Source organism: Plectrocnemia conspersa, unplaced genomic scaffold (genome assembly GCF_051122295.1).
Source record: "Plectrocnemia conspersa isolate PC_06_02 unplaced genomic scaffold, ASM5112229v1 ptg000002l, whole genome shotgun sequence".
Lineage (NCBI taxonomy): Eukaryota > Metazoa > Arthropoda > Insecta > Trichoptera > Polycentropodidae > Plectrocnemia > Plectrocnemia conspersa.
Window position 1 is genome coordinate 30635770 of NW_028277166.1, and position 26206 is coordinate 30661975.

The following is a 26206-nucleotide window of genomic DNA, read 5'->3' on the forward strand; positions in this document are numbered from 1 at the left end:
ATATTTTTTATATTTTACTTAGATGAACTTTAGGCTTCTCAACATTTCATGTATAGAGACCTTTTTGCCAAAATTTAACACTACTGAGTTATAAGTGATTGAATTTTAATACTTGTCGTCATTTTGCAAAAAATTGACAAAATGGATTTTGCTAACAAACATACACAGGATGCTTAAGAATTCTATACTGTCACAAAAATTGAAATTCAAATATGTATAAATAAGCTCACACTGACCTAAACTATATTGAAAATCTTATGAGCGTATGTATGGTGGGTCGATCGACTCATCACACTAAACGTGTTTTGAAAAAAAAATACTTTTATTTTTTAATTTTTAATTTTTTTTTATAGTATCGTAAGTATAGTCGAAAGCTCTATTTTGTATAAAAAATTCAAGTCGATTTCTTGAATAGAAGCCTCATACGAGCGTTAACTATATGCAGAGTCGCATAAAAGCTCGTTCGAGGTCTCGGTCAATATATGGTAAGACTCGGTTTTTTTAAAAAAAAAAATAATTAAAAATTGTTTTTATATGCAAATTTAAATTTAAACACTTTTTGCATACGACATTTTTCAGTAGGATTATATTTAGCAAAGTTATGACACTTTGAATTTTTACGATAGCTGCCATTTTGAAAAAAAATTTTATATATTTTTTTTAAACATAACGTATAGGGGCTGCACGTTAGTTCTATGCGATACTCAAAATTTAAATTTTTATCTTCGAAACCAAACAGTTAAGAGCGTTAACTCTTCCGAAAGTCTCAAAATGGCTAGTATGGGGGTACGATCGAACTGATACATCGCTTGTTTTCAAGCAAAAATATATATTTTTTATATTTTACTTAGATGAACTTTAGGCTTCTCAACATTTTATGTATAGAGACCTTTTTGCCAAAATTCAACACTACTGAGTTATAAGTGATTGAATTTTAATACTTGTCGTCATTTTGCAAAAAATTGACAAAATGGATTTTGCTAACAAACATACACAGGATGCTTAAGAATTCTATACTGTCACAAAAATTAAAATTCAAATATGTATAAATAAGCTCACACTGACCTAAACTATATTGAAAATCTTATGAGCGTATGTATGGTGGGTCGATCGACTCATCACACTAAACGTGTTTTGAAAAAAAAATACTTTTATTTTTTAATTTTTAATTTTTTTTTATAGTATCGTAAGTATAGTCGAAAGCTCTATTTTGTATAAAAAATTCAAGTCGATTTCTTGAATAGAAGCCTCATACGAGCGTTAACTATATGCAGAGTCGCATAAAAGCTCGTTCGAGGTCTCGGTCAATATATGGTAAGACTCGGTTTTTATTAAAAAAAAAAAAAATGAAAAATTGCTTTTATATGCAAATTAAAATTCCAAACACTTTTTGCATTAAACATTTTTTAGTAGGATTTCATTTAGCAAAGTTATGACACTTTGAATTTTTACATTAGCCGCCATTTTGAAAAAAAATTTTATATATTTTTTTTAAACATAACGTATAGGGGCTGCACGTTAGTTCTATGCGATACTTAAAATTTAAATTTTTATCTTCGAAACCAAACAGTTAAGAGCGTTAACTCTTCCGAAAGTCTCAAAATGGCTAGTATGGGGGTACGATCGAACTGATACATCGCTTGTTTTCAAGCAAAAATATATATTTTTTATATTTTACTTAGATGAACTTTAGGCTTCTCAACATTTCATGTATAGAGACCTTTTTGCCAAAATTCAACACTACTGAGTTATAAGTGATTGAATTTTAATACTTGTCGTCATTTTGCAAAAAATTGTCAAAATGGATTTTGCTAACAAACATACACAGGATGCTTAAGAATTCTATACTGTCACAAAAATTGAAATTCAAATATGTATAAATAAGCTCACACTGACCTAAACTATATTGAAAATCTTATGAGCGTATGTATGGTGGGTCGATCGACTCATCACACTAAACGTGTTTTGAAAAAAAAATACTTTTATTTTTTAATTTTTAATTTTTTTTTATAGTATCGTAAGTATAGTCGAAAGCTCTATTTTGTATAAAAAATTCAAGTCGATTTCTTGAATAGAAGCCTCATACGAGCGTTAACTATATGCAGAGTCGCATAAAAGCTCGTTCGAGGTCTCGGTCAATATATGGTAAGACTCGGTTTTTATTAAAAAAAAAATAATTAAAAATTGCTTTTATATGCAAATTAAAATTCCAAACACTTTTTGCATTAAACATTTTTTAGTAGGATTTCATTTAGCAAAGTTATGACACTTTGAATTTTTACATTAGCCGCCATTTTGAAAAAAATATAATATATTTTTTTTAAACATAACGTATAGGGGCTGCACGTTAGTTCTATGCGATACTTAAAATTTAAATTTTTATCTTTGAAACCAAACAGTTAAGAGCGTTAACTCTTCCGAAAGTCTCAAAATGGCTAGTATGGGGGTACGATCGAACTGATACATCGCTTGTTTTCAAGCAAAAATATATATTTTTTATATTTTACTTAGATGAACTTTAGGCTTTTCAACATTTCATGTATAGAGACCTTTTTGCCAAAATTCAACACTACTGAGTTATAAGTGATTGAATTTTAATACTTGTCGTCATTTTGCAAAAAATTGACAAAATGGATTTTGCTAACAAACATACACAGGATGCTTAAGAATCCTATACTGTCACAAAAATTGAAATTCAAATATGTATAAATAAGCTCACACTGACCTAAACTATATTGAAAATCTTATGAGCGTATGTATGGTGGGTCGATCGACTCATCACACTAAACGTGTTTTGAAAAAAAAATACTTTTATTTTTTAATTTTTAATTTTTTTTTATAGTATCGTAAGTATAGTCGAAAGCTCTATTTTGTATAAAAAATTCAAGTCGATTTCTTGAATAGAAGCCTCATACGAGCGTTAACTATATGCAGAGTCGCATAAAAGCTCGTTCGAGGTCTCGGTCAATATATGGTAAGACTCGGTTTTTATTAAAAAAAAAATAATTAAAAATTGCTTTTATATGCAAATTAAAATTCCAAACACTTTTTGCATTAAACATTTTTTAGTAGGATTTCATTTAGCAAAGTTATGACACTTTGAATTTTTACATTAGCCGCCATTTTGAAAAAAAATTTTATATATTTTTTTTAAACATAATGTATAGGGGCTGCACGTTAGTTCTATGCGATACTCAAAATTTAAATTTTTATCTTCGAAACCAAACAGTTAAGAGCGTTAACTCTTCCGAAAGTCTCAAAATGGCTAGTATGGGGGTACGATCGAACTGATACATCGCTTGTTTTCAAGCAAAAATATATATTTTTTATATTTTACTTAGATGAACTTTAGGCTTCTCAACATTTCATGTATAGAGACCTTTTTGCCAAAATTCAACACTACTGAGTTATAAGTGATTGAATTTTAATACTTGTCGTCATTTTGCAAAAAATTGACAAAATGGATTTTGCTAACAAACATACACAGGATGCTTAAGAATTCTATACTGTCACAAAAATTGAAATTCAAATATGTATAAATAAGCTCACATTGACCTAAACTATATTGAAAATCTTATGAGCGTATGTATGGTGGGTCGATCGACTCATCACACTAAACGTGTTTTGAAAAAAAAATACTTTTATTTTTTAATTTTTAATTTTTTTTTATAGTATCGTAAGTATAGTCGAAAGCTCTATTTTGTATAAAAAATTCAAGTCGATTTCTTGAATAGAAGCCTCATACGAGCGTTAACTATATGCAGAGTCGCATAAAAGCTCGTTCGAGGTCTCGGTCAATATATGGTAAGACTCGGTTTTTATTAAAAAAAAAATAATTAAAAATTGCTTTTATATGCAAATTAAAATTCCAAACACTTTTTGCATTAAACATTTTTTAGTAGGATTTCATTTAGCAAAGTTATGACACTTTGAATTTTTACATTAGCCGCCATTTTGAAAAAAAAATTTATATATTTTTTTTAAACATAACGTATAGGGGCTGCACGTTAGTTCTATGCGATACTTAAAATTTAAATTTTTATCTTCGAAACCAAACAGTTAAGAGCGTTAACTCTTCCGAAAGTCTCAAAATGGCTAGTATGGGGGTACGATCGAACTGATACATCGCTTGTTTTCAAGTAAAAATATATATTTTTTATATTTTACTTAGATGAACTTTAGGCTTCTCAACATTTCATGTATAGAGACCTTTTTGCCAAAATTCAACACTACTGAGTTATAAGTGATTGAATTTTAATACTTGTCGTCATTTTGCAAAAAATTGACAAAATGGATTTTGCTAACAAACATACACAGGATGCTTAAGAATTCTATACTGTCACAAAAATTGAAATTCAAATATGTATAAATAAGCTCACACTGACCTAAACTATATTGAAAATCTTATGAGCGTATGTATGGTGGGTCGATCGACTCATCACACTAAACGTGTTTTGAAAAAAAAATACTTTTATTTTTTAATTTTTAATTTTTTTTTATAGTATCGTAAGTTTAGTCGAAAGCTCTATTTTGTATAAAAAATTCAAGTCGATTTCTTGAATAGAAGCCTCATACGAGCGTTAACTATATGCAGAGTCGCATAAAAGCTCGTTCGAGGTCTCGGTCAATATATGGTAAGACTCGGTTTTTATTAAAAAAAAAATAATTAAAAATTGCTTTTATATGCAAATTAAAATTCCAAACACTTTTTGCATTAAACATTTTTTAGTAGGATTTCATTTAGCAAAGTTATGACACTTTGAATTTTTACATTAGCCGCCATTTTGAAAAAAAATTTTATATATTTTTTTTAAACATAACGTATAGGGGCTGCACGTTAGTTCTATGCGATACTCAAAATTTAAATTTTTATCTTCGAAACCAAACAGTTAAGAGCGTTAACTCTTCCGAAAGTCTCAAAATGGCTAGTATGGGGGTACGATCGAACTGATACATCGCTTGTTTTCAAGCAAAAATATATATTTTTTATATTTTACTTAGATGAACTTTAGGCTTCTCAACATTTCATGTATAGAGACCTTTTTGCCAAAATTCAACACTACTGAGTTATAAGTGATTGAATTTTAATACTTGTCGTCATTTTGCAAAAAATTGACAAAATGGATTTTGCTAACAAACATACACAGGATGCTTAAGAATTCTATACTGTCACAAAAATTGAAATTCAAATATGTATAAATAAGCTCACACTGACCTAAACTATATTGAAAATCTTATGAGCGTATGTATGGTGGGTCGATCGACTCATCACACTAAACGTGTTTTGAAAAAAAAATACTTTTATTTTTTAATTTTTAATTTTTTTTTATAGTATCGTAAGTATAGTCGAAAGCTCTATTTTGTATAAAAAATTCAAGTCGATTTCTTGAATAGAAGCCTCATACGAGCGTTAACTATATGCAGAGTCGCATAAAAGCTCGTTCGAGGTCTCGGTCAATATATGGTAAGACTCGGTTTTTATTAAAAAAAAAATAATTAAAAATTGCTTTTATATGCAAATTAAAATTCCAAACACTTTTTGCATTAAACATTTTTTAGTAGGATTTCATTTAGCAAAGTTATGACACTTTGAATTTTTACATTAGCCGCCATTTTGAAAAAAAAATTTATATATTTTTTTTAAACATAACGTATAGGGGCTGCACGTTAGTTCTATGCGATACTTAAAATTTAAATTTTTATCTTCGAAACCAAACAGTTAAGAGCGTTAACTCTTCCGAAAGTCTCAAAATGGCTAGTATGGGGGTACGATCGAACTGATACATCGCTTGTTTTCAAGTAAAAATATATATTTTTTATATTTTACTTAGATGAACTTTAGGCTTCTCAACATTTCATGTATAGAGACCTTTTTGCCAAAATTCAACACTACTGAGTTATAAGTGATTGAATTTTAATACTTGTCGTCATTTTGCAAAAAATTGACAAAATGGATTTTGCTAACAAACATACACAGGATGCTTAAGAATTCTATACTGTCACAAAAATTGAAATTCAAATATGTATAAATAAGCTCACACTGACCTAAACTATATTGAAAATCTTATGAGCGTATGTATGGTGGGTCGATCGACTCATCACACTAAACGTGTTTTGAAAAAAAAATACTTTTATTTTTTAATTTTTAATTTTTTTTTTTAGTATCGTAAGTATAGTCGAAAGCTCTATTTTGTATAAAAAATTCAAGTCGATTTCTTGAATAGAAGCCTCATACGAGCGTTAACTATATGCAGAGTCGCATAAAAGCTCGTTCGAGGTCTCGGTCAATATATGGTAAGACTCGGTTTTTATTAAAAAAAAAATAATTAAAAATTGCTTTTATATGCAAATTAAAATTCCAAACACTTTTTGCATTAAACATTTTTTAGTAGGATTTCATTTAGCAAAGTTATGACACTTTGAATTTTTACATTAGCCGCCATTTTGAAAAAAATATAATATATTTTTTTTAAACATAACGTATAGGGGCTGCACGTTAGTTCTATGCGATACTTAAAATTTAAATTTTTATCTTTGAAACCAAACAGTTAAGAGCGTTAACTCTTCCGAAAGTCTCAAAATGGCTAGTATGGGGGTACGATCGAACTGATACATCGCTTGTTTTCAAGCAAAAATATATATTTTTTATATTTTACTTAGATGAACTTTAGGCTTTTCAACATTTCATGTATAGAGACCTTTTTGCCAAAATTCAACACTACTGAGTTATAAGTGATTGAATTTTAATACTTGTCGTCATTTTGCAAAAAATTGACAAAATGGATTTTGCTAACAAACATACACAGGATGCTTAAGAATCCTATACTGTCACAAAAATTGAAATTCAAATATGTATAAATAAGCTCACACTGACCTAAACTATATTGAAAATCTTATGAGCGTATGTATGGTGGGTCGATCGACTCATCACACTAAACGTGTTTTGAAAAAAAAATACTTTTATTTTTTAATTTTTAATTTTTTTTTATAGTATCGTAAGTATAGTCGAAAGCTCTATTTTGTATAAAAAATTCAAGTCGATTTCTTGAATAGAAGCCTCATACGAGCGTTAACTATATGCAGAGTCGCATAAAAGCTCGTTCGAGGTCTCGGTCAATATATGGTAAGACTCGGTTTTTATTAAAAAAAAAATAATTAAAAATTGCTTTTATATGCAAATTAAAATTCCAAACACTTTTTGCATTAAACATTTTTTAGTAGGATTTCATTTAGCAAAGTTATGACACTTTGAATTTTTACATTAGCCGCCATTTTGAAAAAAAATTTTATATATTTTTTTTAAACATAACGTATAGGGGCTGCACGTTAGTTCTATGCGATACTCAAAATTTAAATTTTTATCTATGAAACCAAACAGTTAAGAGCGTTAACTCTTCCGAAAGTCTCAAAATGGCTAGTATGGGGGTACGATCGAACTGATACATCGCTTGTTTTCAAGCAAAAATATATATTTTTTATATTTTACTTAGATGAACTTTAGGCTTCTCAACATTTCATGTATAGAGACCTTTTTGCCAAAATTCAACACTACTGAGTTATAAGTGATTGAATTTTAATACTTGTCGTCATTTTGCAAAAAATTGACAAAATGGATTTTGCTAACAAACATACACAGGATGCTTAAGAATTCTATACTGTCACAAAAATTGAAATTCAAATATGTATAAATAAGCTCACATTGACCTAAACTATATTGAAAATCTTATGAGCGTATGTATGGTGGGTCGATCGACTCATCACACTAAACGTGTTTTGAAAAAAAAATACTTTTATTTTTTAATTTTTAATTTTTTTTTATAGTATCGTAAGTATAGTCGAAAGCTCTATTTTGTATAAAAAATTCAAGTCGATTTCTTGAATAGAAGCCTCATACGAGCGTTAACTATATGCAGAGTCGCATAAAAGCTCGTTCGAGGTCTCGGTCAATATATGGTAAGACTCGGTTTTTATTAAAAAAAAAATAATTAAAAATTGCTTTTATATGCAAATTAAAATTCCAAACACTTTTTGCATTAAACATTTTTTAGTAGGATTTCATTTAGCAAAGTTATGACACTTTGAATTTTTACATTAGCCGCCATTTTGAAAAAAAAATTTATATATTTTTTTTAAACATAACGTATAGGGGCTGCACGTTAGTTCTATGCGATACTTAAAATTTAAATTTTTATCTTCGAAACCAAACAGTTAAGAGCGTTAACTCTTCCGAAAGTCTCAAAATGGCTAGTATGGGGGTACGATCGAACTGATACATCGCTTGTTTTCAAGCAAAAATATATATTTTTTATATTTTACTTAGATGAACTTTAGGCTTCTCAACATTTCATGCATAGAGACCTTTTTGCCAAAATTCAACACTACTGAGTTATAAGTGATTGAATTTTAATACTTGTCGTCATTTTGCAAAAAATTGACAAAATGGATTTTGCTAACAAACATACACAGGATGCTTAAGAATTCTATACTGTCACAAAAATTGAAATTCAAATATGTATAAATAAGCTCACACTGACCTAAACTATATTGAAAATCTTATGAGCGTATGTATGGTGGGTCGATCGACTCATCACACTAAACGTGTTTTGAAAAAAAAAAACTTTTATTTTTTAATTTTTAATTTTTTTTTATAGTATCGTAAGTATAGTCGAAAGCTTTATTTTGTATAAAAAATTCAAGTCGATTTCTTGAATAGAAGCCTCATACGAGCGTTAACTATATGCAGAGTCGCATAAAAGCTCGTTCGAGGTCTCGGTCAATATATGGTAAGACTCGGTTTTTATTAAAAAAAAAATAATTAAAAATTGCTTTTATATGCAAATTAAAATTCCAAACACTTTTTGCATTAAACATTTTTTAGTAGGATTTCATTTAGCAAAGTTATGACACTTTGAATTTTTACATTAGCCGCCATTTTGAAAAAAAAATTTATATATTTTTTTTAAACATAACGTATAGGGGCTGCACGTTAGTTCTATGCGATACTCAAAATTTAAATTTTTATCTTCGAAACCAAACAGTTAAGAGCGTTAACTCTTCCGAAAGTCTCAAAATGGCTAGTATGGGGGTACGATCGAACTGATACATCGCTTGTTTTCAAGTAAAAATATATATTTTTTATATTTTACTTAGATGAACTTTAGGCTTCTCAACATTTCATGTATAGAGACCTTTTTGCCAAAATTTAACACTACTGAGTTATAAGTGATTGAATTTTAATACTTGTCGTCATTTTGCAAAAAATTGACAAAATGGATTTTGCTAACAAACATACACAGGATGCTTAAGAATTCTATACTGTCACAAAAATTGAAATTCAAATATGTATAAATAAGCTCACACTGACCTAAACTATATTGAAAATCTTATGAGCGTATGTATGGTGGGTCGATCGACTCATCACACTAAACGTGTTTTGAAAAAAAAATACTTTTATTTTTTAATTTTTAATTTTTTTTTATAGTATCGTAAGTATAGTCGAAAGCTCTATTTTGTATAAAAAATTCAAGTCGATTTCTTGAATAGAAGCCTCATACGAGCGTTAACTATATGCAGAGTCGCATAAAAGCTCGTTCGAGGTCTCGGTCAATATATGGTAAGACTCGGTTTTTTTAAAAAAAAAAATAATTAAAAATTGTTTTTATATGCAAATTTAAATTTAAACACTTTTTGCATACGACATTTTTCAGTAGGATTATATTTAGCAAAGTTATGACACTTTGAATTTTTACGATAGCTGCCATTTTGAAAAAAAATTTTATATATTTTTTTTAAACATAACGTATAGGGGCTGCACGTTAGTTCTATGCGATACTCAAAATTTAAATTTTTATCTTCGAAACCAAACAGTTAAGAGCGTTAACTCTTCCGAAAGTCTCAAAATGGCTAGTATGGGGGTACGATCGAACTGATACATCGCTTGTTTTCAAGCAAAAATATATATTTTTTATATTTTACTTAGATGAACTTTAGGCTTCTCAACATTTTATGTATAGAGACCTTTTTGCCAAAATTCAACACTACTGAGTTATAAGTGATTGAATTTTAATACTTGTCGTCATTTTGCAAAAAATTGACAAAATGGATTTTGCTAACAAACATACACAGGATGCTTAAGAATTCTATACTGTCACAAAAATTAAAATTCAAATATGTATAAATAAGCTCACACTGACCTAAACTATATTGAAAATCTTATGAGTGTATGTATGGTGGGTCGATCGACTCATCACACTAAACGTGTTTTGAAAAAAAAATACTTTTATTTTTTAATTTTTAATTTTTTTTTATAGTATCGTAAGTATAGTCGAAAGCTCTATTTTGTATAAAAAATTCAAGTCGATTTCTTGAATAGAAGCCTCATACGAGCGTTAACTATATGCAGAGTCGCATAAAAGCTCGTTCGAGGTCTCGGTCAATATATGGTAAGACTCGGTTTTTATTAAAAAAAAAATAATTAAAAATTGCTTTTATATGCAAATTAAAATTCCAAACACTTTTTGCATTAAACATTTTTTAGTAGGATTTCATTTAGCAAAGTTATGACACTTTGAATTTTTACATTAGCCGCCATTTTGAAAAAAAAATTTATATATTTTTTTTAAACATAACGTATAGGGGCTGCACGTTAGTTCTATGCGATACTTAAAATTTAAATTTTTATCTTCGAAACCAAACAGTTAAGAGCGTTAACTCTTCCGAAAGTCTCAAAATGGCTAGTATGGGGGTACGATCGAACTGATACATCGCTTGTTTTCAAGTAAAAATATATATTTTTTATATTTTACTTAGATGAACTTTAGGCTTCTCAACATTTCATGTATAGAGACCTTTTTGCCAAAATTCAACACTACTGAGTTATAAGTGATTGAATTTTAATACTTGTCGTCATTTTGCAAAAAATTGACAAAATGGATTTTGCTAACAAACATACACAGGATGCTTAAGAATTCTATACTGTCACAAAAATTGAAATTCAAATATGTATAAATAAGCTCACACTGACCTAAACTATATTGAAAATCTTATGAGCGTATGTATGGTGGGTCGATCGACTCATCACACTAAACGTGTTTTGAAAAAAAAATACTTTTATTTTTTAATTTTTAATTTTTTTTTATAGTATCGTAAGTTTAGTCGAAAGCTCTATTTTGTATAAAAAATTCAAGTCGATTTCTTGAATAGAAGCCTCATACGAGCGTTAACTATATGCAGAGTCGCATAAAAGCTCGTTCGAGGTCTCGGTCAATATATGGTAAGACTCGGTTTTTATTAAAAAAAAAATAATTAAAAATTGCTTTTATATGCAAATTAAAATTCCAAACACTTTTTGCATTAAACATTTTTTAGTAGGATTTCATTTAGCAAAGTTATGACACTTTGAATTTTTACATTAGCCGCCATTTTGAAAAAAAAATTTATATATTTTTTTTAAACATAACGTATAGGGGCTGCACGTTAGTTCTATGCGATACTCAAAATTTAAATTTTTATCTTCGAAACCAAACAGTTAAGAGCGTTAACTCTTCCGAAAGTCTCAAAATGGCTAGTATGGGGGTACGATCGAACTGATACATCGCTTGTTTTCAAGTAAAAATATATATTTTTTATATTTTACTTAGATGAACTTTAGGCTTCTCAACATTTCATGTATAGAGACCTTTTTGCCAAAATTTAACACTACTGAGTTATAAGTGATTGAATTTTAATACTTGTCGTCATTTTGCAAAAAATTGACAAAATGGATTTTGCTAACAAACATACACAGGATGCTTAAGAATTCTATACTGTCACAAAAATTGAAATTCAAATATGTATAAATAAGCTCACACTGACCTAAACTATATTGAAAATCTTATGAGCGTATGTATGGTGGGTCGATCGACTCATCACACTAAACGTGTTTTGAAAAAAAAATACTTTTATTTTTTAATTTTTAATTTTTTTTTATAGTATCGTAAGTATAGTCGAAAGCTCTATTTTGTATAAAAAATTCAAGTCGATTTCTTGAATAGAAGCCTCATACGAGCGTTAACTATATGCAGAGTCGCATAAAAGCTCGTTCGAGGTCTCGGTCAATATATGGTAAGACTCGGTTTTTATTAAAAAAAAAAAAAATTAAAAATTGCTTTTATATGCAAATTAAAATTCCAAACACTTTTTGCATTAAACATTTTTTAGTAGGATTTCATTTAGCAAAGTTATGACACTTTGAATTTTTACATTAGCCGCCATTTTGAAAAAAAATTTTATATATTTTTTTTAAACATAACGTATAGGGGCTGCACGTTAGTTCTATGCGATACTTAAAATTTAAATTTTTATCTTCGAAACCAAACAGTTAAGAGCGTTAACTCTTCCGAAAGTCTCAAAATGGCTAGTATGGGGGTACGATCGAACTGATACATCGCTTGTTTTCAAGCAAAAATATATATTTTTTATATTTTACTTAGATGAACTTTAGGCTTCTCAACATTTCATGCATAGAGACCTTTTTGCTAAAATTCAACACTACTGAGTTATAAGTGATTGAATTTTAATACTTGTCGTCATTTTGCAAAAAATTGACAAAATGGATTTTGCTAACAAACATACACAGGATGCTTAAGAATTCTATACTGTCACAAAAATTGAAATTCAAATATGTATAAATAAGCTCACACTGACCTAAACTATATTGAAAATCTTATGAGCGTATGTATGGTGGGTCGATCGACTCATCACACTAAACGTGTTTTGAAAAAAAAAAACTTTTATTTTTTAATTTTTAATTTTTTTTTATAGTATCGTAAGTATAGTCGAAAGCTTTATTTTGTATAAAAAATTCAAGTCGATTTCTTGAATAGAAGCCTCATACGAGCGTTAACTATATGCAGAGTCGCATAAAAGCTCGTTCGAGGTCTCGGTCAATATATGGTAAGACTCGGTTTTTATTAAAAAAAAAATAATTAAAAATTGCTTTTATATGCAAATTAAAATTCCAAACACTTTTTGCATTAAACATTTTTTAGTAGGATTTTATTTAGCAAAGTTATGACACTTTAAATTTTTACATTAGCCGCCATTTTGAAAAAAAAATTTATATATTTTTTTTAAACATAACGTATAGGGGCTGCACGTTAGTTCTATGCGATACTCAAAATTTAAATTTTTATCTTCGAAACCAAACAGTTAAGAGCGTTAACTCTTCCGAAAGTCTCAAAATGGCTAGTATGGGGGTACGATCGAACTGATACATCGCTTGTTTTCAAGTAAAAATATATATTTTTTATATTTTACTTAGATGAACTCTAGGCTTCTCAACATTTCATGTATAGAGACCTTTTTGCCAAAATTCAACACTACTGAGTTATAAGTGATTGAATTTTAATACTTGTCGTCATTTTGCAAAAAATTGACAAAATGGATTTTGCTAACAAACATACACAGGATGCTTAAGAATTCTATACTGTCACAAAAATTGAAATTCAAATATGTATAAATAAGCTCACACTGACCTAAACTATATTGAAAATCTTATGAGCGTATGTATGGTGGGTCGATCGACTCATCACACTAAACGTGTTTTGAAAAAAAAATACTTTTATTTTTTAATTTTTAATTTTTTTTTATAGTATCGTAAGTATAGTCGAAAGCTCTATTTTGTATAAAAAATTCAAGTCGATTTCTTGAATAGAAGCCTCATACGAGCGTTAACAATATGCAGAGTCGCATAAAAGCTCGTTCGAGGTCTCGGTCAATATATGGTAAGACTCGGTTTTTTTAAAAAAAAAAATAATTAAAAATTGTTTTTATATGCAAATTTAAATTTAAACACTTTTTGCATACGACATTTTTCAGTAGGATTATATTTAGCAAAGTTATGACACTTTGAATTTTTACGATAGCTGCCATTTTGAAAAAAAATTTTATATATTTTTTTTAAACATAACGTATAGGGGCTGCACGTTAGTTCTATGCGATACTCAAAGTTTAAATTTTTATCTTCGAAACCAAACAGTTAAGAGCGTTAACTCTTCCGAAAGTCTCAAAATGGCTAGTATGGGGGTACGATCGAACTGATACATCGCTTGTTTTCAAGCAAAAATATATATTTTTTATATTTTACTTAGATGAACTTTAGGCTTCTCAACATTTCATGTATAGAGACCTTTTTGCCAAAATTCAACACTACTGAGTTATAAGTGATTGAATTTTAATACTTGTCGTCATTTTGCAAAAAATTGACAAAATGGATTTTGCTAACAAACATACACAGGATGCTTAAGAATTCTATACTGTCACAAAAATTAAAATTTAAATATGTATAAATAAGCTCACACTGACCTAAACTATATTGAAAATCTTATGAGCGTATGTATGGTGGGTCGATCGACTCATCACACTAAACGTGTTTTGAAAAAAAAATACTTTTATTTTTTAATTTTTAATTTTTTTTTATAGTATCGTAAGTATAGTCGAAAGCTCTATTTTGTATAAAAAATTCAAGTCGATTTCTTGAATAGAAGCCTCATACGAGCGTTAACTATATGCAGAGTCGCATAAAAGCTCGTTCGAGGTCTCGGTCAATATATGGTAAGACTCGGTTTTTATTAAAAAAAAAAAAAATTAAAAATTGCTTTTATATGCAAATTAAAATTCCAAACACTTTTTGCATAAAACATTTTTTAGTAGGATTTCATTTAGCAAAGTTATGACACTTTGAATTTTTACATTAGCCGCCATTTTGAAAAAAAAATTTATATATTTTTTTTAAACATAACGTATAGGGGCTGCACGTTAGTTCTATGCGATACTCAAAATTTAAATTTTTATCTTAGAAACCAAACAGTTAAGAGCGTTAACTCTTCCGAAAGTCTCAAAATGGCTAGTATGGGGGTACGATCGAACTGATACATCGCTTGTTTTCAAGCAAAAATATATATTTTTTATATTTTACTTAGATGAACTTTAGGCTTCTCAACATTTCATGTATAGAGACCTTTTTGCCAAAATTCAACACTACTGAGTTATAAGTGATTGAATTTTAATACTTGTCGTCATTTTGCAAAAAATTGACAAAATGGATTTTGCTAACAAATATACACAGGATGCTTAAGAATTCTATACTGTCACAAAAATTGAAATTCAAATATGTATAAATAAGCTCACACTGACCTAAACTATATTGAAAATTTAATGAGCGTATGTATGGTGGGTCGATCGACTCATCACACTAAACGTGTTTTGAAAAAAAAATACTTTTATTTTTTAATTTTTAATTTTTTTTTATAGTATCGTAAGTATAGTCGAAAGCTCTATTTTGTATAAAAAATTCAAGTCGATTTCTTGAATAAAAGCCTCATACGAGCGTTAACTATATGCAGAGTCGCATAAAAGCTCGTTCGAGGTCTCGGTCAATATATGGTAAGACTCGGTTTTTATTAAAAAAAAAAAAAATTAAAAATTGCTTTTATATGCAAATTAAAATTCCAAACACTTTTTGCATTAAACATTTTTTAGTAGGATTTCATTTAGCAAAGTTATGACACTTTGAATTTTTACATTAGCCGCCATTTTGAAAAAAAAATTTATATATTTTTTTTAAACATAACGTATAGGGGCTGCACGTTAGTTCTATGCGATACTTAAAATTTAAATTTTTATCTTCGAAACCAAACAGTTAAGAGCGTTAACTCTTCCGAAAGTCTCAAAATGGCTAGTATGGGGGTACGATCGAACTGATACATCGCTTGTTTTCAAGCAAAAATATATATTTTTTATATTTTACTTAGATGAACTTTAGGCTTCTCAACATTTCATGTATAGAGACCTTTTTGCCAAAATTTAACACTACTGAGTTATAAGTGATTGAATTTTAATACAGGTCGTCATTTTGCAAAAAATTGACAAAATGGATTTTGCTAACAAACATACACAGGATGCTTAAGAATTCTATACTGTCACAAAAATTGAAATTCAAATATGTATAAATAAGCTCACACTGACCTAAACTATATTGAAAATCTTATGAGCGTATGTATGGTGGGATATATAGATACGACTCATCACACTAAACGTGTTTTGAAAAAAAAATACTTTTATTTTTTAATTTTTAATTTTTTTTTATAGTATCGTAAGTATAGTCGAAAGCTCTATTTTGTATAAAAAATTCAAGTCGATTTCTTGAATAGAAGCCTCATACGAGCGTTAACTATATGCAGAGTCGCATAAAAGCTCGTTCGAGGTCTCGGTCAATATATGGTAAGACTCGGTTTTTATTAAAAAAAAAATAATTAAAAATTGCTTTTATATGCAAATTTATATTCCAAACACTTTTTGCATTAAACATTTTTTAGTAGGATTTCATTTAGCAAAGTTATGACACTTTGAATTTTTACATTAGCCGCCATTTTGAAAAAAAATTTTATATATTTTTTTTAAACATAACGTATAGGAGCTGCACGTTAGTTCTATGCGATACTCAAAATTTAAATTTTTATCTTCGAAACCAAACAGTTAAGAGCGTTAACTCTTCCGAAAGTCTCAAAATGGCTAGTATGGGGGTACGATCGAACTGATACATCGCTTGTTTTCAAGCAAAAATATATATTTTTTATATTTTACTTAGATGAACTTTAGGCTTCTCAACATTTCATGTATAGAGACCTTTTTGCCAAAATTTAACACTACTGAGTTATAAGTGATTGAATTTTAATACAGGTCGTCATTTTGCAAAAAATTGACAAAATGGATTTTGCTAACAAACATACACAGGATGCTTAAGAATTCTATACTGTCACAAAAATTGAAATTCAAATATGTATAAATAAGCTCACACTGACCTAAACTATATTGAAAATCTTATGAGCGTATGTATGGTGGGTCGATCGACTCATCACACTAAACGTGTTTTGAAAAAAAAATACTTTTATTTTTTAATTTTTAATTTTTTTTTATAGTATCGTAAGTATAGTCGAAAGCTCTATTTTGTATAAAAAATTCAAGTCGATTTCTTGAATAGAAGCCTCATACGAGCGTTAACTATATGCAGAGTCGCATAAAAGCTCGTTCGAGGTCTCGGTCAATATATGGTAAGACTCGGTTTTTATTAAAAAAAAAATAATTAAAAATTGCTTTTATATGCAAATTAAAATTCCAAACACTTTTTGCATTAAACATTTTTTAGTAGGATTTCATTTAGCAAAGTTATGACACTTTGAATTTTTACATTAGCCGCCATTTTGAAAAAAAAATTTATATATTTTTTTTAAACATAACGTATAGGGGCTGCACGTTAGTTCTATGCGATACTCAAAATTTAAATTTTTATCTTCGAAACCAAACAGTTAAGAGCGTTAACTCTTCCGAAAGTCTCAAAATGGCTAGTATGGGGGTACGATCGAACTGATACATCGCTTGTTTTCAAGCAAAAATATATATTTTTTATATTTTACTTAGATGAACTTTAGGCTTCTCAACATTTCATGTATAGAGACCTTTTTGCCAAAATTCAACACTACTGAGTTATAAGTGATTAAATTTTAATACTTGTCGTCATTTTGCAAAAAATTGACAAAATGGATTTTGCTAACAAACATACACAGGATGCTTAAGAATTCTATACTGTCACAAAAATTGAAATTCAAATATGTATAAATAAGCTCACACTGACCTAAACTATATTGAAAATCTTATGAGCGTATGTATGGTGGGTCGATCGACTCATCACACTAAACGTGTTTTGAAAAAAAAATACTTTTATTTTTTAATTTTTAATTTTTTTTTATAGTATCGTAAGTATAGTCGAAAGCTCTATTTTGTATAAAAAATTCAAGTCGATTTCTTGAATAGAAGCCTCATACGAGCGTTAACTATATGCAGAGTCGCATAAAAGCTCGTTCGAGGTCTCGGTCAATATATGGTAAGACTCGGTTTTTATTAAAAAAAAAATAATTAAAAATTGCTTTTATATGCAAATTAAAATTCCAAACACTTTTTGCATTAAACATTTTTTAGTAGGATTTCATTTAGCAAAGTTATGACACTTTGAATTTTTACATTAGCCGCCATTTTGAAAAAAAATTTTATATATTTTTTTTAAACATAACGTATAGGGGCTGCACGTTAGTTCTATGCGATACTCAAAATTTAAATTTTTATCTTCGAAACCAAACAGTTAAGAGCGTTAACTCTTCCGAAAGTCTCAAAATGGCTAGTATGGGGGTACGATCGAACTGATACATCGCTTGTTTTCAAGCAAAAATATATATTTTTTATATTTTACTTAGATGAACTTTAGGCTTCTCAACATTTCATGTATAGAGACCTTTTTGCCAAAATTCAACACTACTGAGTTATAAGTGATTGAATTTTAATACTTGTCGTCATTTTGCAAAAAATTGACAAAATGGATTTTGCTAACAAACATACACAGGATGCTTAAGAATTCTATACTGTCACAAAAATTGAAATTCAAATATGTATAAATAAGCTCACACTGACCTAAACTATATGGAAAATCTTATGAGCGTATGTATGGTGGGTCGATCGACTCATCACACTAAACGTGTTTTGAAAAAAAAATACTTTTATTTTTTAATTTTTAATTTTTTTTTATAGTATCGTAAGTATAGTCGAAAGCTCTATTTTGTATAAAAAATTCAAGTCGATTTCTTGAATAGAAGCCTCATACGAGCGTTAACTATATGCAGAGTCGCATAAAAGCTCGTTCGAGGTCTCGGTCAATATATGGTAAGACTCGGTTTTTATTAAAAAAAAAAAAAATTAAAAATTGCTTTTATATGCAAATGAAAATTCCAAACACTTTTTGCATTAAACATTTTTTAGTAGGATTTCATTTAGCAAAGTTATGACACTTTAAATTTTTACATTAGCCGCCATTTTGAAAAAAAAATTTATATATTTTTTTTAAACATAACGTATAGGGGCTGCACGTTAGTTCTATGCGATACTCAAAATTTAAATTTTTATCTTCGAAACCAAACAGTTAAGAGCGTTAACTCTTCCGAAAGTCTCAAAATGGCTAGTATGGGGGTACGATCGAACTGATACATCGCTTGTTTTCAAGCAAAAATATATATTTTTTATATTTTACTTAGATGAACTTTAGGCTTCTCAACATTTCATGTATAGAGACCTTCTTGCCAAAATTGAACACTACTGAGTTATAAGTGATTGAATTTTAATACTTGTCGTCATTTTGCAAAAAATTGACAAAATGGATTTTGCTAACAAACATACACAGGATGCTTAAGAATTCTATACTGTCATAAAAATTGAAATTCAAATATGTATAAATAAGCTCACACTGACCTAAACTATATTGAAAATCTTATGAGCGTATGTATGGTGGGTCGATCGACTCATCACACTAAACGTGTTTTGAAAAAAAAATACTTTTATTTTTTAATTTTTAATTTTTTTTTATAGTATCGTAAGTATAGTCGAAAGCTCTATTTTGTATAAAAAATTCAAGTCGATTTCTTGAATAGAAGCCTCATACGAGCGTTAACTATATGCAGAGTCGCATAAAAGCTCGTTCGAGGTCTCGGTCAATATATGGTAAGACTCGGTTTTTATTAAAAAAAAATAATTAAAAATTGCTTTTATATGCAAATTAAAATTCCAAACACTTTTTGCATTAAACATTTTTTAGTAGGATTTAATTTAGCAAAGTTATGACACTTTGAATTTTTACATTAGCCGCCATTTTGAAAAAAAAAATTATATATTTTTTTTAAACATAACGTATAGGGGCTGCACGTTAGTTCTATGCGATACTCAAAATTTAAATTTTTATCTTCGAAACCAAACAGTTAAGAGCGTTAACTCTTCCGAAAGTCTCAAAATGGCTAGTATGGGGGTACGATCGAACTGATACATCGCTTGTTTTCAAGCAAAAATATATATTTTTTATATTTTACTTAGATGAACTTTAGGCTTCTCAACATTTCATGTATAAAGACCTTTTTGCCAAAATTCAACACTACTGAGTTATAAGTGATTGAATTTTAATACTTGTCGTCATTTTGCAAAAAATTGACAAAATGGATTTTGCTAACAAACATACACAGGATGCTTAAGAATTCTATACTGTCACAAAAATTGAAATTCAAATATGTATAAATAAGCTCACACTGACCTAAACTATATTGAAAATCTTATGAGCGTATGTATGGTGGGTCGATCGACTCATCACACTAAACGTGTTTTGAAAAAAAAATACTTTTATTTTTTAATTTTTAATTTTTTTTTATAGTATCGTAAGTATAGTCGAAAGCTCTATTTTGTATAAAAAATTCAAGTCGATTTCTTAAATAGAAGCCTCATACGAGCGTTAACTATATGCAGAGTCGCATAAAAGCTCGTTCGAGGTCTCGGTCAATATATGGTAAGACTCGGTTTTTATTAAAAAAAAAAAAAATTAAAAATTGCTTTTATATGCAAATGAAAATTCCAAACACTTTTTGCATTAAACATTTTTTAGTAGGATTTCATTTAGCAAAGTTATGACACTTTAAATTTTTACATTAGCCGCCATTTTGAAAAAAAAATTTATATATTTTTTTTAAACATAACGTATAGGGGCTGCACGTTAGTTCTATGCGATACTCAAAATTTAAATTTTTATCTTCGAAACCAAACAGTTAAGAGCGTTAACTCTTCCGAAAGTCTCAAAATGGCTAGTATGGGGGTACGATCGAACTGATACATCGCTTGTTTTCAAGCAAAAATATATATTTTTTATATTTTACTTAGATGAACTTTAGGCTTCTCAACATTTCATGTATAGAGACCTTCTTGCCAAAATTGAACACTACTGAGTTATAAGTGATTGAATTTTAATACTTGTCGTCATTTTGCAAAAAATTGACAAAATGGATTTTGCTAACAAACATACACAGGATGCTTAAGAATTCTATACTGTCACAAAAATTGAAATTCAAATATGTATAAATAAGCTCACACTGACCTAAACTATATTGAAAATCTTATGAGCGTATGTATGGTGGGTCGATCGACTCATCACACTAAACGTGTTTTGAAAAAAAAATACTTTTATTTTTTAATTTTTAATTTTTTTTTATAGTATCGTAAGTATAGTCGAAAGCTCTATTTTGTATAAAAAATTCAAGTCGATTTCTTGAATAGAAGCCTCATACGAGCGTTAACTATATGCAGAGTCGCATAAAAGCTCGTTCGAGGTCTCGGTCAATATATGGTAAGACTCGGTTTTTATTAAAAAAAAAAAAAATTAAAAATTGCTTTTATATGCAAATTAAAATTCCAAACACTTTTTGCATTAAACATTTTTTAGTAGGATTTCATTTAGCAAAGTTATGACACTTTAAATTTTTACATTAGCCGCCATTTTGAAAAAAAAATTTATATATTTTTTTTAAACATAACGTATAGGGGCTGCACGTTAGTTCTATGCGATACTCAAAATTTAAATTTTTATCTTCGAAACCAAACAGTTAAGAGCGTTAACTCTTCCGAAAGTCTCAAAATGGCTAGTATGGGGGTACGATCGAACTGATACATCGCTTGTTTTCAAGCAAAAATATATATTTTTTATATTTTACTTAGATGAACTTTAGGCTTCTCAACATTTCATGTATAGAGACCTTTTTGCCAAAATTAAACACTACTGAGTTATAAGTGATTGAATTTTAATACTTGTCGTCATTTTGCAAAAAATTGACAAAATGGATTTTGCTAACAAACATACACAGGATGCTTAAGAATTCTATACTGTCACAAAAATTGAAATTCAAATATGTATAAATAAGCTCACACTGACCTAAACTATATTGAAAATCTTATGAGCGTATGTATGGAGGGTCGATCGACTCATCACACTAAACGTGTTTTGAAAAAAAAATACTTTTATTTTTTAATTTTTAATTTTTTTTTATAGTATCGTAAGTATAGTCGAAAGCTCTATTTTGTATAAAAAATTCAAGTCGATTTCTTGAATAGAAGCCTCATACGAGCGTTAACTATATGCAGAGTCGCATAAAAGCTCGTTCGAGGTCTCGGTCAATATATGGTAAGACTCGGTTTTTATTAAAAAAAAAATAATTAAAAATTGCTTTTATATGCAAATTAAAATTTCAAACACTTTTTGCATTAAACATTTTTTAGTAGGATTTCATTTAGCAAAGTTATGACACTTTGAATTTTTACATTAGCCGCCATTTTGAAAAAAATTTTTATATATTTTTTTTAAACATAACGTATAGGGGCTGCACGTTAGTTCTATGCGATACTCAAAATTTAAATTTTTATCTTAGAAACCAAACAGTTAAGAGCGTTAACTCTTCCGAAAGTCTCAAAATGGCTAGTATGGGGGTACGATCGAACTGATACATCGCTTGTTTTCAAGCAAAAATATATATTTTTTATATTTTACTTAGATGAACTTTAGGCTTCTCAACATTTCATGTATAGAGACCTTTTTGCCAAAATTTAACACTACTGAGTTATAAGTGATTGAATTTTAATACTTGTCGTCATTTTGCAAAAAATTGACAAAATGGATTTTGCTAACAAACATACACAGGATGCTTAAGAATTCTATACTGTCACAAAAATTAAAATTCAAATATGTATAAATAAGCTCACACTGACCTAAACTATATTGAAAATCTTATGAGCGTATGTATGGTGGGTCGATCGACTCATCACACTAAACGTGTTTTGAAAAAAAAATACTTTTATTTTTTAATTTTTAATTTTTTTTAATAGTATCGTAAGTATAGTCGAAAGCTCTATTTTGTATGAAAAATTCAAGTCGATTTCTTGAATAGAAGCCTCATACGAGCGTTAACTATATGCAGAGTCGCATAAAAGCTCGTTCGAGGTCTCGGTCAATATATGGTAAGACTCGGTTTTTATTAAAAAAAAAAAATTAAAAATTGCTTTTATATGCAAATTAAAATTCCAAACACTTTTTGCATTAAACATTTTTTAGTAGGATTTCATTTAGCTAAGTTATGACACTTTGAATTTTTACATTAGCCGCCATTTTGAAAAAAAAATTTATATATTTTTTTTAAACATAACGTATAGGGGCTGCACGTTAGTTCTATGCGATACTCAAAATTTAAATTTTTATCTTCGAAACCAAACAGTTAAGAGCGTTAACTCTTCCGAAAGTCTCAAAATGGCTAGTATGGGGGTACGATCGAACTGATACATCGCTTGTTTTCAAGCAAAAATATATATTTTTTATATTTTACTTAGATGAACTTTAGGCTTCTCAACATTTCATGTATAGAGACCTTTTTGCCAAAATTCAACACTACTGAGTTATAAGTGATTAAATTTTAATACTTGTCGTCATTTTGCAAAAAATTGACAAAATGGATTTTGCTAACAAACATACACAGGATGCTTAAGAATTCTATACTGTCACAAAAATTGAAATTCAAATATGTATAAATAAGCTCACACTGACCTAAACTATATTGAAAATCTTATGAGCGTATGTATGGTGGGTCGATCGACTCATCACACTAAACGTGTTTTGAAAAAAAAATACTTTTATTTTTTAATTTTTAATTTTTTTTTATAGTATCGTAAGTATAGTCGAAAGCTCTATTTTGTATAAAAAATTCAAGTCGATTTCTTGAATAGAAGCCTCATACGAGCGTTAACTATATGCAGAGTCGCATAAAAGCTCGTTCGAGGTCTCGGTCAATATATGGTAAGACTCGGTTTTTATTAAAAAAAAAATAATTAAAAATTGCTTTTATATGCAAATTAAAATTCCAAACACTTTTTGCATTAAACATTTTTTAGTAGGATTTCATTTAGCAAAGTTATGACACTTTGAATTTTTACATTAGCCGCCATTTTGAAAAAAAATTTTATATATTTTTTTTAAACATAACGTATAGGGGCTGCACGTTAGTTCTATGCGATACTCAAAATTTAAATTTTTATCTTCGAAACCAAACAGTTAAGAGCGTTAACTCTTCCGAAAGTCTCAAAATGGCTAGTATGGGGGTACGATCGAACTGATACATCGCTTGTTTTCAAGCAAAAATATATATTTTTTATATTTTACTTAGATGAACTTTAGGCTTCTCAACATTTCATGTATAGAGACCTTTTTGCCAAAATTCAACACTACTGAGTTATAAGTGATTGAATTTTAATACTTGTCGTCATTTTGCAAAAAATTGACAAAATGGATTTTGCTAACAAACATACACAGGATGCTTAAGAATTCTATACTGTCACAAAAATTGAAATTCAAATATGTATAAATAAGCTCACACTGACCTAAACTATATTGAAAATCTTATGAGCGTATGTATGGTGGGTCGATCGACTCATCACACTAAACGTGTTTTGAAAAAAAAATACTTTTATTTTTTAATTTTTAATTTTTTTTTATAGTATCGTAAGTATAGTCGAAAGCTCTATTTTGTATAAAAAATTCAAGTCGATTTCTTGAATAGAAGCCTCATACGAGCGTTAACTATATGCAGAGTCGCATAAAAGCTCGTTCGAGGTCTCGGTCAATATATGGTAAGACTCGGTTTTTATTAAAAAAAAAAAAAATTAAAAATTGCTTTTATATGCAAATGAAAATTCCAAACACTTTTTGCATTAAACATTTTTTAGTAGGATTTCATTTAGCAAAGTTATGACACTTTAAATTTTTACATTAGCCGCCATTTTGAAAAAAAAATTTATATATTTTTTTTAAACATAACGTATAGGGGCTGCACGTTAGTTCTATGCGATACTCAAAATTTAAATTTTTATCTTCGAAACCAAACAGTTAAGAGCGTTAACTCTTCCGAAAGTCTCAAAATGGCTAGTATGGGGGTACGATCGAACTGATACATCGCTTGTTTTCAAGCAAAAATATATATTTTTTATATTTTACTTAGATGAACTTTAGGCTTCTCAACATTTCATGTATAGAGACCTTCTTGCCAAAATTGAACACTACTGAGTTATAAGTGATTGAATTTTAATACTTGTCGTCATTTTGCAAAAAATTGACAAAATGGATTTTGCTAACAAACATACACAGGATGCTTAAGAATTCTATACTGTCACAAAAATTGAAATTCAAATATGTATAAATAAGCTCACACTGACCTAAACTATATTGAAAATCTTATGAGCGTATGTATGGTGGGTCGATCGACTCATCACACTAAACGTGTTTTGAAAAAAAAATACTTTTATTTTTTAATTTTTAATTTTTTTTTATAGTATCGTAAGTATAGTCGAAAGCTCTATTTTGTATAAAAAATTCAAGTCGATTTCTTGAATAGAAGCCTCATACGAGCGTTAACTATATGCAGAGTCGCATAAAAGCTCGTTCGAGGTCTCGGTCAATATATGGTAAGACTCGGTTTTTATTAAAAAAAAAAAAAATTAAAAATTGCTTTTATATGCAAATTAAAATTCCAAACACTTTTTGCATTAAACATTTTTTAGTAGGATTTCATTTAGCAAAGTTATGACACTTTAAATTTTTACATTAGCCGCCATTTTGAAAAAAAAATTTATATATTTTTTTTAAACATAACGTATAGGGGCTGCACGTTAGTTCTATGCGATACTCAAAATTTAAATTTTTATCTTCGAAACCAAACAGTTAAGAGCGTTAACTCTTCCGAAAGTCTCAAAATGGCTAGTATGGGGGTACGATCGAACTGATACATCGCTTGTTTTCAAGCAAAAATATATATTTTTTATATTTTACTTAGATGAACTTTAGGCTTCTCAACATTTCATGTATAGAGACCTTTTTGCCAAAATTGAACACTACTGAGTTATAAGTGATTGAATTTTAATACTTGTCGTCATTTTGCAAAAAATTGACAAAATGGATTTTGCTAACAAACATACACAGGATGCTTAAGAATTCTATACTGTCACAAAAATTGAAATTCAAATATGTATAAATAAGCTCACACTGACCTAAACTATATTGAAAATCTTATGAGCGTATGTATGGAGGGTCGATCGACTCATCACACTAAACGTGTTTTGAAAAAAAAATACTTTTATTTTTTAATTTTTAATTTTTTTTTATAGTATCGTAAGTATAGTCGAAAGCTCTATTTTGTATAAAAAATTCAAGTCGATTTCTTGAATAGAAGCCTCATACGAGCGTTAACTATATGCAGAGTCGCATAAAAGCTCGTTCGAG